The following is a 12,830-nucleotide window of genomic DNA, read 5'->3' as shown; positions in this document are numbered from 1 at the left end:
TAGGGCTGTAATTTTAAACTTTAATTTTTATTTGGGGCAAAGGAGACTTCTTGTTTTTAATGGTATTGGCTTAGGTCACTCCATCTTGGTTTGATTTTTAAGGTTCTTCAGTCTAAGAAAAGCTAAGATCACCTTAGCTTTCTGTATGTGTGGTACCCAGACTGCTCTGTGAAGGCAGGCATAGGAGCCACGTGCTGCCATTACTCTTGGCAGGGATCCCATGTTTCCCTAAACAGGCAAACAATGCTGATCGCTGGTAGCGAGGTTGCTGGAAAACCATCAGATAGGGCCTTACGTCCAGATTGGAAAGTGTTTCTAGAAACACTTGTGTTTCTTTACTTGAAACAAGTGTAATGAATGTGATGGTGCTAATTTGGATCCCGATTGCATACTGTTAAGTTTCACTTCATTCACTGTAGCACTGGCAGCTGTTTTGCAGAATACTGCATATTAAACTGCAGGCAGCTGACAAACATCAGATGAAGGGGAACCTTTACCTTAATCAACTCATTTGCTTAAGGATTTGAGCAAGGATCAGCCCCTTGGGGCTTTTGCAGGGGCCCCTGACCAATGATGTCCCAAAAGGAACATCTCTTAGGCTTTGAGTTGAGATGTTGGCTCATCTGCGATGTCTTGCTGACATTTAAAATTATATATGCAAGCCGTAGGATAGGAAGCATTAACAAAACTTATGAAGCAAAAAATATAATACAAATCCTGACTTTTGCTGGCAAAGGTAAAATTCATGGGAACACAATTATAGCTCTGTTCCCCGCCCCCACCCTATAATGCTAAAACTTATCAAAACTGTCATTTAAAAGGAAGGTTTTCAGTGCTCCCTACTGAAAAGCTCATTAAGGTTTTGCAGCTGGAGGTTTAAAAAAATCCTACTTTTCGAAAATATCTGACAATGAAGGGCACAGAGACTAAGGTGATGCTGATTCTCACAGGCACGAACAGCTTGTGTACTGCGTAGGCCACCACGAAAGTGCGCGTGCCTGCTGCCATTTTGGACTGGACCAGCGACTCTTTAAATCTGAGTTTAAGCAGGATTGCAGACATGTCCACACCTCTTGAAACCACCGTGTAGAACAAGCCCAGGGAGATGAGCGAGATCCCAACGTGCAGTGACACGCCAACAGCTCCGTACTGCTGGAAGATCTTTCGCAGCTGCTGTGCCTTGCTTTGCTTGCTACCTCCTGTGCTGCCCACAGCGCTGCCTGGGACCGCGGTCACTCTCCTGGGGTCCTGGTGCCCGCGGCAGTGCCCGCGGGCCGAGCGCAGCAGCCGGGCACCCGGCCCGGGCCGGAGTGGGGCCAGAGGCAGAGGCGGCGGGGCGCAAGGGGCGCAAGGGGTGCATGGGGCGGCGCCGTCGAGGAGCCAGGTGTCGCGAGGCCGAACCCGGGCGCCCACCCTGGCCGCCGGGCCTAGCAGCGCCAGCAGCCCGGCCAGGCACTTCGGCCTGACCCGCAGACCCGAGAGGGCGAGGTTAGTTCTTTAGATGTCTGGTAGAATTCAGCAGTGAAGCTTCTGGTCCCAGGTTCTCTTTGTTGGGAGGGTCCTTATTACTAATCAGTTTCCGTCTTGTGTATGAGTCTGTTTAGGTTTTCTATTTCTTAATGGCTAAATTAAGGTAGTTTTTATGTGTCCAGGTAGCAATCCATTTCTGCTAGGTTTTCCAGTTTCTTGATGTAAGCACCTGCTGCTGTAAACTTTCCTCTTAACACTGTTCTTGCTGTATCCCATAAGCTTTGATTTGTTGTGTTGTCATCTTCATTTGTTTCCAAAAAGCCTTCTTGTATGACCCACTGATCATTCAGGAGCATGTTGTTCCGTCTCCATGTGTTTGCATGTGTTCTGGAGACTCCTGAGTTGCTGATTTCCAGCTTCATTCCGTTGTGGTCCGAGAAGATGCATAGTATGATCTTGATTTTTTTGAATTTGCTGGGACTTGCTTTATGGCCTAGTATGTGGTCAATCCTAGAGAAGGTTCCATGTACTGCTAGAAGAATGTGTATTCTCTAAATGTAGGGTGAAAAGTTCTGTAGATATCTGTTAGGTCTATTTGGTCTGTGTGTTGATTAAATCTGCCGTTGATTTCTTTTTTTTTTTTTTTTTTGGTCTGGTTGATCTGTCCATTGCTGACAGTGGAGTATTAAAGTCCTTCAATACTATTGTATTGGAGTCTAAGTCTCCCTTTAAATCCCTTAACATATCTTTTAAAAAGCCAGGTGCCTTGTAATTAGGTAGCTATTTTAGAATAGTTACATCTTCCTGTTTAATTGATACCTTAATCATTATATAGTGCCTCTCTTTTTCTCTCTTAACAGTTTTTTTGTTAAAGTTTATTTGTCTGATAGTAAGATGGCTGGCTATACCAGCTCTTTTTTGGTTTCTGTTGGCATGGAACTTCTTTTTCAATCCTCCTCTTTCAGTCTGCATGCATCTTTGTTGGTAAAACGTGTTTCTTACAGGCTGCAAATAGAACGGTTTTGTTTTTTAATCCCTTCAGCGAGTCTGTGCCTTTTAACTTGGAAGTTGAAGGTCATCAAAGAAGGAGGTACCTTTCTCTGAAGGGAGGAGAGAACCTCCACTTTGAAAATGACCTTGTCTAAATAAGATAAGAGTCGGTGAACTCAAAAGGCTTCCATAGCCTTGGCAACTCATGACTGGAGCCTAGGGAGATTACTGATGCCATAAACAAGAGTGTCAATTTGTTAAGTCAACAACAGTAGTCACTGTGCACTTATCCTCATGTAGGATCTCTGTCCTTAATGTGCCTTACATTGTGATTTAATGCTATAACTAGTACTCAAACAGTATTTTTCACTTTGTGTTTCTATGTGGGTGCAAACTGTTGAAATCTTTGCTTAATATATACTAAACTGATCTTCTGTATGTAAGAGAAATGAAAATGAATCTTGATGTGAATGGAAGGGGAGAGGGAGCAGGAAAGGGGAGGGTTGCGGGAGGGAGGGAAGTTATGGGGGGGGAGCCATTGTAATCCATAAGCTGTACTTTGGAAATTTATATTCATTAAATAAAAGTTAAAAAGAAACTTGGAAGTGGAGACCATTTATATTCAATGTGGGTATTGATAAGTAATGACTTTGCCCTGCCATTTTCCAAAGATATTCCTAATTTATACTTTGAACTCCCTTTGTTCTTTTACTGAGGGATTTTCTTCCTTTACCTTCTTTCATATTGATCACCATGTTTCTGTGTGTAACACATCCTTAAGCATCTTTTGCAAGGCTGGATGACAGGTGACAAATTCTTTCAATTTCTGTTTGTAATGGAAGTTACTTATTTCACCTTCATTCACCAATGAGAGCTTAGCAGGGTGTAATATTCTAGGATGACTTTTTTTCTCTCTTAGGACTTGAGCTATATCTCGCCATTCTCCCCTAGCCAGCAGGGTTTCTAATGAGAATTATGCTGTGAATTTAATTAGAGATCCTTGAAAGTAATCTGGCATTTTTCGTGCATATTTTAGAATCTATTCTTTTTTAACTTGTATTTAATAAATATAAATTTCCAAAGTACAACTTTTGGATTATAGGGGCTTTTCCCCACCGATAACCTCCCTCCCATCTGCAACCATCCCATCTCCCACTCCCTCTCCCATCCCATTCTTCATCAAGATTCATTTTCTGTTAGCTTTATATACAGAAGATCAATTTAGTATATATGAAGTAAAGATTTCAACAGTTTGCACCCACACAGAAACACAAGGTGTAAAGTACTGTTTGAGTACTAGTTATACTGTTAATTCACATAGTATAACACATTAAGGACAGAGCTCCTACATGGGGAGTAAGTGCACAGTGACTCCTGTTGTTGATTTAACAATTGACACTCTTAGTTATGACCTCTACGTTTCACTATGCTGAAGTTTGATTACAACGTGTCATGGTAAGGTTGTTTCCTGGTCACGTCTATTGGGAATTCTGTGTGCTTCCTGTACTTGGACAACCCTTTCTTTCTCCAAACCTGGGAAGTTTCATGCTATTATGTCACTAAAAGGGCCTTCTATGACTTTCTGTTTCTCCACACATTCTGGAACTCCTAGAACCCATATATATATTATATATACATATATATACATACATACATATATATATATTCCTTTAGTATCCTGTAGATTCCCAACAGTGTTTTTAGATTTCTGATTTTCTCTTTGCTTTGACTGTGTACTTCCTTTGCTGTGTCTTCTAAGTTCAATATTCTCTCTTCTCACCAATTAAGGCTCTGGACTGCATTTTTATTTGTTCTGCTGAATTCTTCATTTCTTTTTTATTTCTTTTTAAGATCTCTATTTCATGTTCTATTGAATTCTTCATTTCATTTTGATTCCTCAAGAAGATCCCAATTTCGTGGGAGAAATTTTCTTTCATGTCCTGCATGGATTTCAGTAGTTCATGCATTTGCTTTTGATCACTTCTGTGTAATCTTAAGATCACTTTTTTGTGAAGATGCCAAGGCGACTTCAGCTATCTGAAAGGTCCCAGCAGGAGGTCTGTTTCCGCAGGGCGTGTCTTGGTGGTTTTAGATTTATTGATAGAAAAAAGCCAGAGTTTCCTGGTGATCTTGCTGATGATTCTTTATTCTTGGAAATCTATGAGAAACGGACTCTGCTCAAAATTACTGCACTGATGGTTGAGCTGGTTGGCAGACTACATCCTCCTAGAGTAATTCAACCCCTTCTGATGCTTCAGTTATCTGCAAAAAACCCCAGAGGGAACTGCAAACTGTAGGGTATATGGAATGCAGTCAGACCTGAATTAGGGATAAGAAGGACCTTGGAGATCTTCGGTCTCCCACTATAATCCACATGAGATCATGTCTTAACATAGACTAGTGACTTGTACATACCTTAGAATGTGTGGTCTGATGGAAAGAACAAAAAGTCATTACCAAAATCAGTGAGTGAGTCTTAAATGAACTACTAGAACCAATAGCAGTGAAGGGTTATGAAAAGGACACCTGTAATGAATGGGTTTGTTTGAACTGGGTGTTAATGGTTGCAAGTAGAAAAAAACTAAAAGGTCAGTGTTCCAATTTTCATATTAGTTGTTACAAGCAGATGGTCTGATTCTTTGCAAAATAACCACTGTGTTTTTTCTAATCAGTTATTAAATAATTTAGCATCACTTTGAATCTCTGATCTATTGTATCTCATGTATCATGTAAATCTTTAAAATAAAAGTTTTTATATGGCTATGGTAATTGGGATTAGGAAGGGTTTAATTTTTTCTTTTACAGGTAAAGTGGACAGTGAGTGTGGGGAGCAACTCGGACTAGACTGTTACTGAAATTAAGACTTATTCTATGCATCTGCTCTCCCACAATATGGCGCTGGGAGAGAAGGCAACAGCTTCTACCCAGCTGCCTCCAGTTCAACCAATAAACTGTAGGACCTGCTCCTGATTGGAGGAGAGCAGCGTACTCGGCGTGTGGGTAGCAGAGTTGGGATTGGTGGAAGAGGACTATAAAGGAGGAGAGAGACAACATGCACCAGGAACATCTAAGAGGAACATCTATCTGAAGGAACACCTGTGCAGCCCCCGAGAGAGCCGGCCGGCGGTGTGCCGCTCCCCCGCGGCAGTGGGGAAAGTGGCTAGGGGGAACCGCCCTTCCACGGAGGTGGAAGCGTCAGTAGCCAACCCGGGAAGAACCAGCTGCGAACCCGGGGAGGGCCGAGCAGACAAAAGAACAGCGCAGGGTCCTGTGTCGTTCCTCCACGAAGACGGGGAGCAACATAATGGTGCCGTGACTCGGATAGGAAGCCTAGGCAGGGTTTAGTGTCGTTCCTCCATGAAGACGGGGAGCGACATAATGGTGCCGTGACTCGGATAGGAAACTTAGGAGGGTAGAAACGGGAAGAAGTGGAAAAATACCGGAGAGAGAGACTAGCAAAGAGCCTAGGGAAAAGCTGGACAGAAAAGGTGCCGGAAGAAGCTATCGAAAGCCTAGGCATAGACTCGGATACGGACTGTGGGAAAGAAGTTAGGATTTAAAGTGAAAGCAAGAAGAAACTTAGACTTAGATACGGACTGCAGGTTGAAAGTGAAAGTGAAACCTATGAGAAACTTAGACTTGGATACGGACTGTGGGGAGAGGCCAGGAGAAATGAGGGAGGAATATTGTTGGAAGAAAACTTAGGGAAACATACCGGGTAGAGAAAAATGTTAGGGAGGATGAAGCCGCGAGTGCAGGCTGAAGCGGAGACGTAAGCTATCTTGGGATTCTTCAAGTCAGCCCGGGGAGCAAAAGGCGAAAATCTGGAACCAGAGGCAGAGACATGGGCCGCCAGGTTGGAATTCGCCAGGTTAGTCCGGGGAACTTGGACTGAATGCCGGTGGCGGAAACGTGAGCTACGCTGTGTGATTCGCGGAAGCTGCCGCGTGCAGAGAGAGTACGGGGCATGAATAGATAGGGAACGTGGGGCTGGCGCGGAGGCCGTGGTGCGGGCGCGAAGGGGCGTGGAGACCGCGGAGCGTGCGCGCAGAGCCGGGAACCCACCGCGGGGCGGGCGCCGGGAAGCCGCGCAGATGAGAGAAGCGCGGGCTGAAGTGGCTCAGAGCCGGGAGGCCGCCGAGAAGCAGCCTCGGGGCGGGTGCCAGGAAGCTGCAGGGATAAGAGAAACAGAAGTTTAGAAGTAAAATGAGAGAAATAGGAATGCTGGAAGATAGAAGTAAAATGGGAGAAATAGGAGTGCCCGGAGATAGAGAAATAGAGAAAAATAAGGCCTCCAAACAACATGGCAATGAGAGAGCTTGGATTCGGTCTGCCTGATTAGGGAGGTAGTGAGCACCTGCGGGCGGCTAGCAGCTTATGCACCGCAGGTCACCGAAGACAGGCACGAATTAACATCAATAAGTCTTCCCACAATACGGCAATGAGAAGGCTAGGATTCGGTTTGCCTGATTGGTAGGGCTTGTAAGCACCTGTGGGCGGCTGCAGGTCACCGAAGACAGGCACGTTATCAACATAAGTCTCCCCACAATACGGCAATGAGAAGGCTTGGATTAGGTTTGCCTGATAGGGCTTGTAAGCACCTGCAGGTAGTTCTAGCAGAGCAGAGCATGTGCTGCAGGGCACCGAATACAGGCACACATCAGCGCCTAAAAACCTCCTCACAACATGGCGAAGAGAGGACCCGGATTCGGTTTGCCTGATTGATAGGGCTTGTAAGCACCTGTGGGCAACTCTAGCAAGCAGAGCAGAGTGTGTGCTGCGGGGCACCGAAGACAGGCGCGTATCAACGACAAAAAATAAAAAGAAAGGGAGATCTGTGGGGAGCAACTCGGACTAGACTGTTACTGGAATTAAGACTTATTCTATGCATCTGCTCTCCCACAATATGGCGCTGAGAAGGGAGAAACAGCCTCTACACAGCTGCCTCCAGTTCAACCAATAAACTGTAGGACCTGCTCCTGATTGGAGGAGAGCAGCGTACTCGGCGTGTGGGTAGCAGAGTTGGGATTGGCGGAGGAGGACTATAAAGGAGGAGAGAGACAACATGCACCAGGAACATCTAAGGGGAACATCTATCTGAAGGAACACCTGTGCAGCCCCCGAGAGAGCCGGCCGGCGGTGTGCCGCTCCCCCGCGGCAGTGGGGAATGTGGCTAGGGGGAACCGCCCTTCCACGGAGGTGGAAGCATCGGTAGCCAACCCGGGAAGAACCAGCAGCAAACCCGGGGAGGGCCGAGCAGACAGAAGAACAGCGCAGGGTCCTGTGTCGTTCCTCCACGAAGACGGGGAGCGACAGTGAGACAGAGAGACAGAGAGAAAGGTCTTCCTTTTTTTGCCGTTAGTTCACCCTCCAATGGCCACTGTGGCCAGCACACCGAGCTGATCTGAAGCCAGGAGCCAGGTTCTTCTCCTGGTCTCCCATGCGGGTGCAGGGCCCAAGGACTTGGGCCGTCCTCCACTGCACTCCCTGGCCACAGCAGAGGGCTGGCCTGGAAGAGGAGAAACCAGGACAGAATCTGGCGCCCCGACCAGGACTAGAACCCTGTGTGCTGGTGCCGCAGGGGGAGGATTAGCCTATTGGCCGTGGCGCCGGCCAGGGAGGGTTTACATGTAATAGGAGATCAATGGTTTGAAGTGGATGGGAAACAGACTTTGTTATGTTAAGGAAGAATCATTAAGTCTGTAAGGGTCATGCAGGAGTAGACATTTACAAAATTTATGAGAACAGTAAAGAATGTATAAAATGAACAGTGGATATAACTTAAGGTATAAAAATAAAGTCTGGTGCTCTCTCATCAGAGCTATGCCATCAGCCTTACTGTGAGCATGTCTTTCATTCTTCCCAACCCCGATGCCTCCCGCACCTTTGGGAGCCCCTGAACCTACTGGAGCTACACTCGGGAATTTTTGAGTTCCATTTCTTGCATTTCATCTATCATCATCTTCACAATCAAGTATATAAGTGTCATGTTCTTTTGGGAGCATCATGTTTTCTTACTTATTCTTGTTTCTTTATTGGTGCATTTGTTGTGTGGAGCTACCTATTGGTTTCTTCTTCTTCTTTTTTTTTTTTTTTTTTGCTGTGGCAGCTTTTATTGTGTGCTATGACTTTGTAGATAAATGGAATAATGTGTACTTTCAGTGAATCTCTAGAGCCTCGTAATGGATGGGGTCAGGAATTCTGTTCCTTTCTCCAGATAAGAGAAGAGTGTGCCTAAGGTGACACACCCAGGTTTGTCCTGTTGAGTCTTCTCTCTCTCTGTCTCTCTCTTTTTCACATAAGGGAAGGATGTTCTGCTTATCTGATCTCTTCACCTCAGTGGAGACCAGTGCCTGATGCTAGCCCCAGTGGGTATAATGTTCATATGCTTGGTCTCAAAGAACACACAAAGGATCTGTGCTATCCTCAGTGTAAGTACAGATTCCGCAGCTATGTCTCTCACTGGGTATCCAGGAACCCCTGCATTTGTGGAATCTCACACTGAGACTGCTCAGAGTCCCAGCCGCAGCATGAGTGCTCCCACACACCCTGTTGTTTTCACAGTCCGGGTTCAGAAACTTCAACAGTCACAAGCACCCTGCCCCCTGTATTTCTCCCCACCAGTCAGGAGTCCCACTTGGCTGGTTGCCGGGTAGAGTCACAAGCTGGCACTGCTTTTATGTATGTCTCTTAGGCTAGAGCAGTAAATTCCTCCCTACTCTGCCATCTTGGAAACTCTCCCAAGATTTTTTCTAAAACAATTTAAAATAAGCCAAACCATGAGAAACTTTGTAAAGATAAACATGTATTGACAAAGAGCCACAATGAAGAACATGTTCTAGCAGCTATTAGTACATGCTTGTTTTGTTATTGCTGAATTTCTTGAGTTCTTTATAGATTCTTTATATTAATCCTGTATGAGTTGCATAGTTTGCAGATACTTTCTCCCACTCTTGGTTGCCTCCTGACTTTGCTGAGCATTTCATGTGCAGTGCAGGAGCTTCTTAGCTTCAGTAATCCTATTTATCTATTTTTGTTTTGATTGCTTGCACTTCTGCTGACTTGTCCATGAAGTCTTTGCCTATGCCGATGTGTTCAAGAGTTTCCTAAATGTTTTCCCCTAGTAATTTGATGGTATCAAGTCATAGATTTAGATCCTTGATCATTTTGAGTTGATTTTTGTATAAAGTATAAGGCAGGGGATTTGTTTCTCATGCTTCTGCATGCATAGATTTTCCCACACCATTTGTTGAAGAGACTGTCCTTCAGGGATTGATTTTAGCTCCTTTATCAAAGATTAGTTGGTTGTAGATATGTGGATTGATTTTGGGATTTTCTATTCCGTTCCATTGGGACATGCCAATATTTGCCAGTACCAGGCTGTTTTGGTGATCGCTGTAGTATGTAGTATGTCTTGTTGTAAGTCTTGTAGTATGTCTTGAGAACTGATGTGCTGTGTCCACCTTTGTTTCTGTTGTATAAGATTGCTTTGGCTTTTTAAAGCCTCTTGTGTTTCCATATGAATTTTAGTATCATTTTTTCTCCACCTGAGAAGAATATCATTGGTATTTTGATTGGGATCATTGAATCTGCAAATTATATAGAAATTTTGATATACATATTTTCAGTCCAAGAACATGGATGATTTTTCTCTTTTTTTCTTTCTTCTTCCTTTTTTTCTTTAATGCTTTATAATTTTTATTTTTCCAAAAGATTTGTTTATTTAGTAGAAAGACAGTGTTAGAGAGGTAGAGACAGAGAGAGAGGTCCTCCATCTGCAATGGCCACAATGACCGGAACTGCGCAGATCCAAACCCAGGAGCCAGGAGTGTCTTCCGGGTCTCCCACATGAGTGCAGGAGCCCAAGAGCTTTGGCCATCTTCTACTGCTTTCCCAGGCCATAACAGAGAGCTGGGTTGGAAGAGGAGCTTCCAGGACTAGAACCGGTGCCTATATGTGATGCCACTGCTTCAGGTCAGGTCTTAAACCCTCTGCACCACAGCACCAGCCTATAATTTTTATTGTAGAGATCTTTCATTCACTTCCTTGCTAATTTTATTCCAAAGTTTGTAATTATTTTGTAGCTATTTTTAATGAAATTGATATTAGAAGTTATTTCTCGAGCGGCGCCATGGCTCACTATGCTAATCCTCCACCTTGCGGTGCCGGCACACCGGGTTCTAGTCCTGGTTGGGGTGCTGATTCTGTCCCAGTTGCCCCTCTTCCAGGCCAGCTCTCTGCTGTGGCCAGGGAGTGCAGTGGAGGATGGCCCAGGTGCTTGGGCCCTGCACCCCATGGGAGACCAGGAGAAGTACCTGGCTCCTGCCATCGGATCAGCGCCATACACTGGATGCAGCCCGCCGGCCATGGTAGCCATTAGAGGGTGAACCAACAGCAAAGGAAGACCTTTCTCTGTCTCTCTCTCTCTCACTGTCCACTCTGCCTGTCAAAAAAAAAAAGTTATTTCTCAGCCATGGCATTTTCTGTGTTTACAAAGGCTATTGATTTTTGCCTGTTAATTTTGTATCCTGCTACTTTACCAAAGACTTTGTGAGTTCCAATAGTCTCTTAGTGGAGTGGAGTATTTTTTTTCCTATGTGTAGAATCATGTCATCTGAAAACAGGAATAACTTGACTTCCTCCTTTTTATTTTGTATGCCTTTGATTTATTTTTCTTTCTTAATAGCTTGGCTAAAACTTGAGAGTGGGCATCCTGTCTGTTTCTGGTCTCAGTGGGATTGCTTCCAACTTTTCACCATCAATATGATGCTGGTGGTTTGCTTGTGTAATACCTAGGTTGTGTTGAGGAATGTTCCTTCTATACCCAATTTGCTTATGGTTTTTATCATGAAAGGACGTGGTATTTCTCTCATGTATTTTTTAAATCTTTGTTTATATTTATGGTTGAAAGGTTGACTACAATATGTTGAACTGAACATCTTTTGTGGTCATGTTTATTTGGAGTTCTGTGAGCTTCCTGTATGTGGATGTGCCTCGCTTTCTGCAAATTTGGGAAGTTTTCTGTTATCATTTCCTAAATACGCCTTTTTAAGTCATCCTCTCTTTGTATACACTCAGGAACTCCAAAGACCCAAATGTTGAGTCATTTGATAGTATCCCATAAATCTCAAGCAGTGTTTTTATATTTTGATTTATTTTTCTTTGTTATGGTCTGAATAATATATTTCCAACGATTTGTCTTCTAGGTCAGATATTCCTTTTTCTGCCTCATCAAGTCTATTGTTAAGGCTTTTACTGTATTTTCAAGGTGTATGTATTTATTGGAAAATCAGAGTTGCAGAGACAGAGAGAGAGAGAGAGATTGAGAGGCAGACAGAAAGTACTTCCATCCACTGGTTCACTGAGCTGGGACTTGAACCACCACCCATATGGGATGACAGCACTACAAATCTGTTGCTAAGGCTTTCTCATGTATTTTTCAAGATTTATTTAGTTAGTTAGTTAGTTATTTGAAAGGCAGGGTTATAGAGAGGTAGAGACAGAGAGAGAGAAAGATCTTCCATTCGCTGGCTCAGGCCCAAATGGCTACAACAGCTAGAGCTGCACCAATCTCAAGACTTCACTGGGTTTCCCACACAGGAGCAGGAGCCCAAGGACTTGGGCCATCTTCCCCTGCTTTGCCAGGCCAAAGCAGAGGGCTGGATCAGAAGTGAAGCAGTTGGGACTTGAACTAGCACCATATGGGATGCTGGCACTACAGGTGGTGGCTTACCCACTATGCCACAGCGCCAGCCCCATGAATTCATCATTTCTAATGTTACACTTTGATTTCTCTTCAAAATCTCAGTCTCAGGGCATAATTTTTCATCCACGTCATGTATAGAGTTCTGTAACATAGTTTTGCTTCTCATTGCTTCTGAGTAATCCTATGATCATTGGTTGAATTGCTTTTCAGGTGTTTCATCAATCTCTTTTTCTTCACATTCTAATATTGAAATGTTGTTGTGTTCCTTTGGGGAAGTCATGTTGTCTTCTTATTCTTGTTTCTTGAATTTCTGTGTTTATTTTTAGACATTTGTGTAAAATCGTGTTGGTTATCTCCTCTGATAAATTTTATCTTGAACTGTGTCTTAGTGGGCATCTGCTCTTCCAGTGAATACCCAGAGATGTGTGCTGGGTGTGGCCAGGGGACTGTGGTCAGTGCCTCTGATGGCTCGGGAACTAGAGTGACACTCCAGTTGGACCTGGTAGATCTCCTTTATTGTCAGCAGGGGCATCCGACTTCCTCTGTAGAATTTCCACTGCAAACATCTCCAACTGCACCTGGGAATTCATTTCTTTCACTTTGCTTCTGCTATTTTCCCTAGTTTAAGAGCAGCATCTCTTGGCATCTCGAAATGTTCATTGGA

The 12,830-nt window shown here is 44.1% G+C and overlaps 1 pseudogene; it reads right to left on the bottom strand.

Moving 5' to 3' along the window:
- Window positions 1–854: 854 nt before the first annotated feature.
- LOC138846890 (mitochondrial inner membrane scaffold 2 pseudogene) lies at window positions 855–12,812 on the bottom strand (annotated as a pseudogene).
- Between the last annotated feature and the right edge of the window lie 18 nt (window positions 12,813–12,830).

The sequence above is a fragment of the Oryctolagus cuniculus genome, chromosome 19 (genome assembly GCF_051225735.1).
Source record: "Oryctolagus cuniculus isolate XC-2025 breed Fujian yellow rabbit chromosome 19, ASM5122573v1, whole genome shotgun sequence".
In the NCBI taxonomy this organism is placed as follows: Eukaryota; Metazoa; Chordata; class Mammalia; order Lagomorpha; family Leporidae; genus Oryctolagus; species Oryctolagus cuniculus.
Note: the sequence above shows the minus strand (reverse complement) of the source record. Positions and strands in the feature narration are given on the sequence as shown.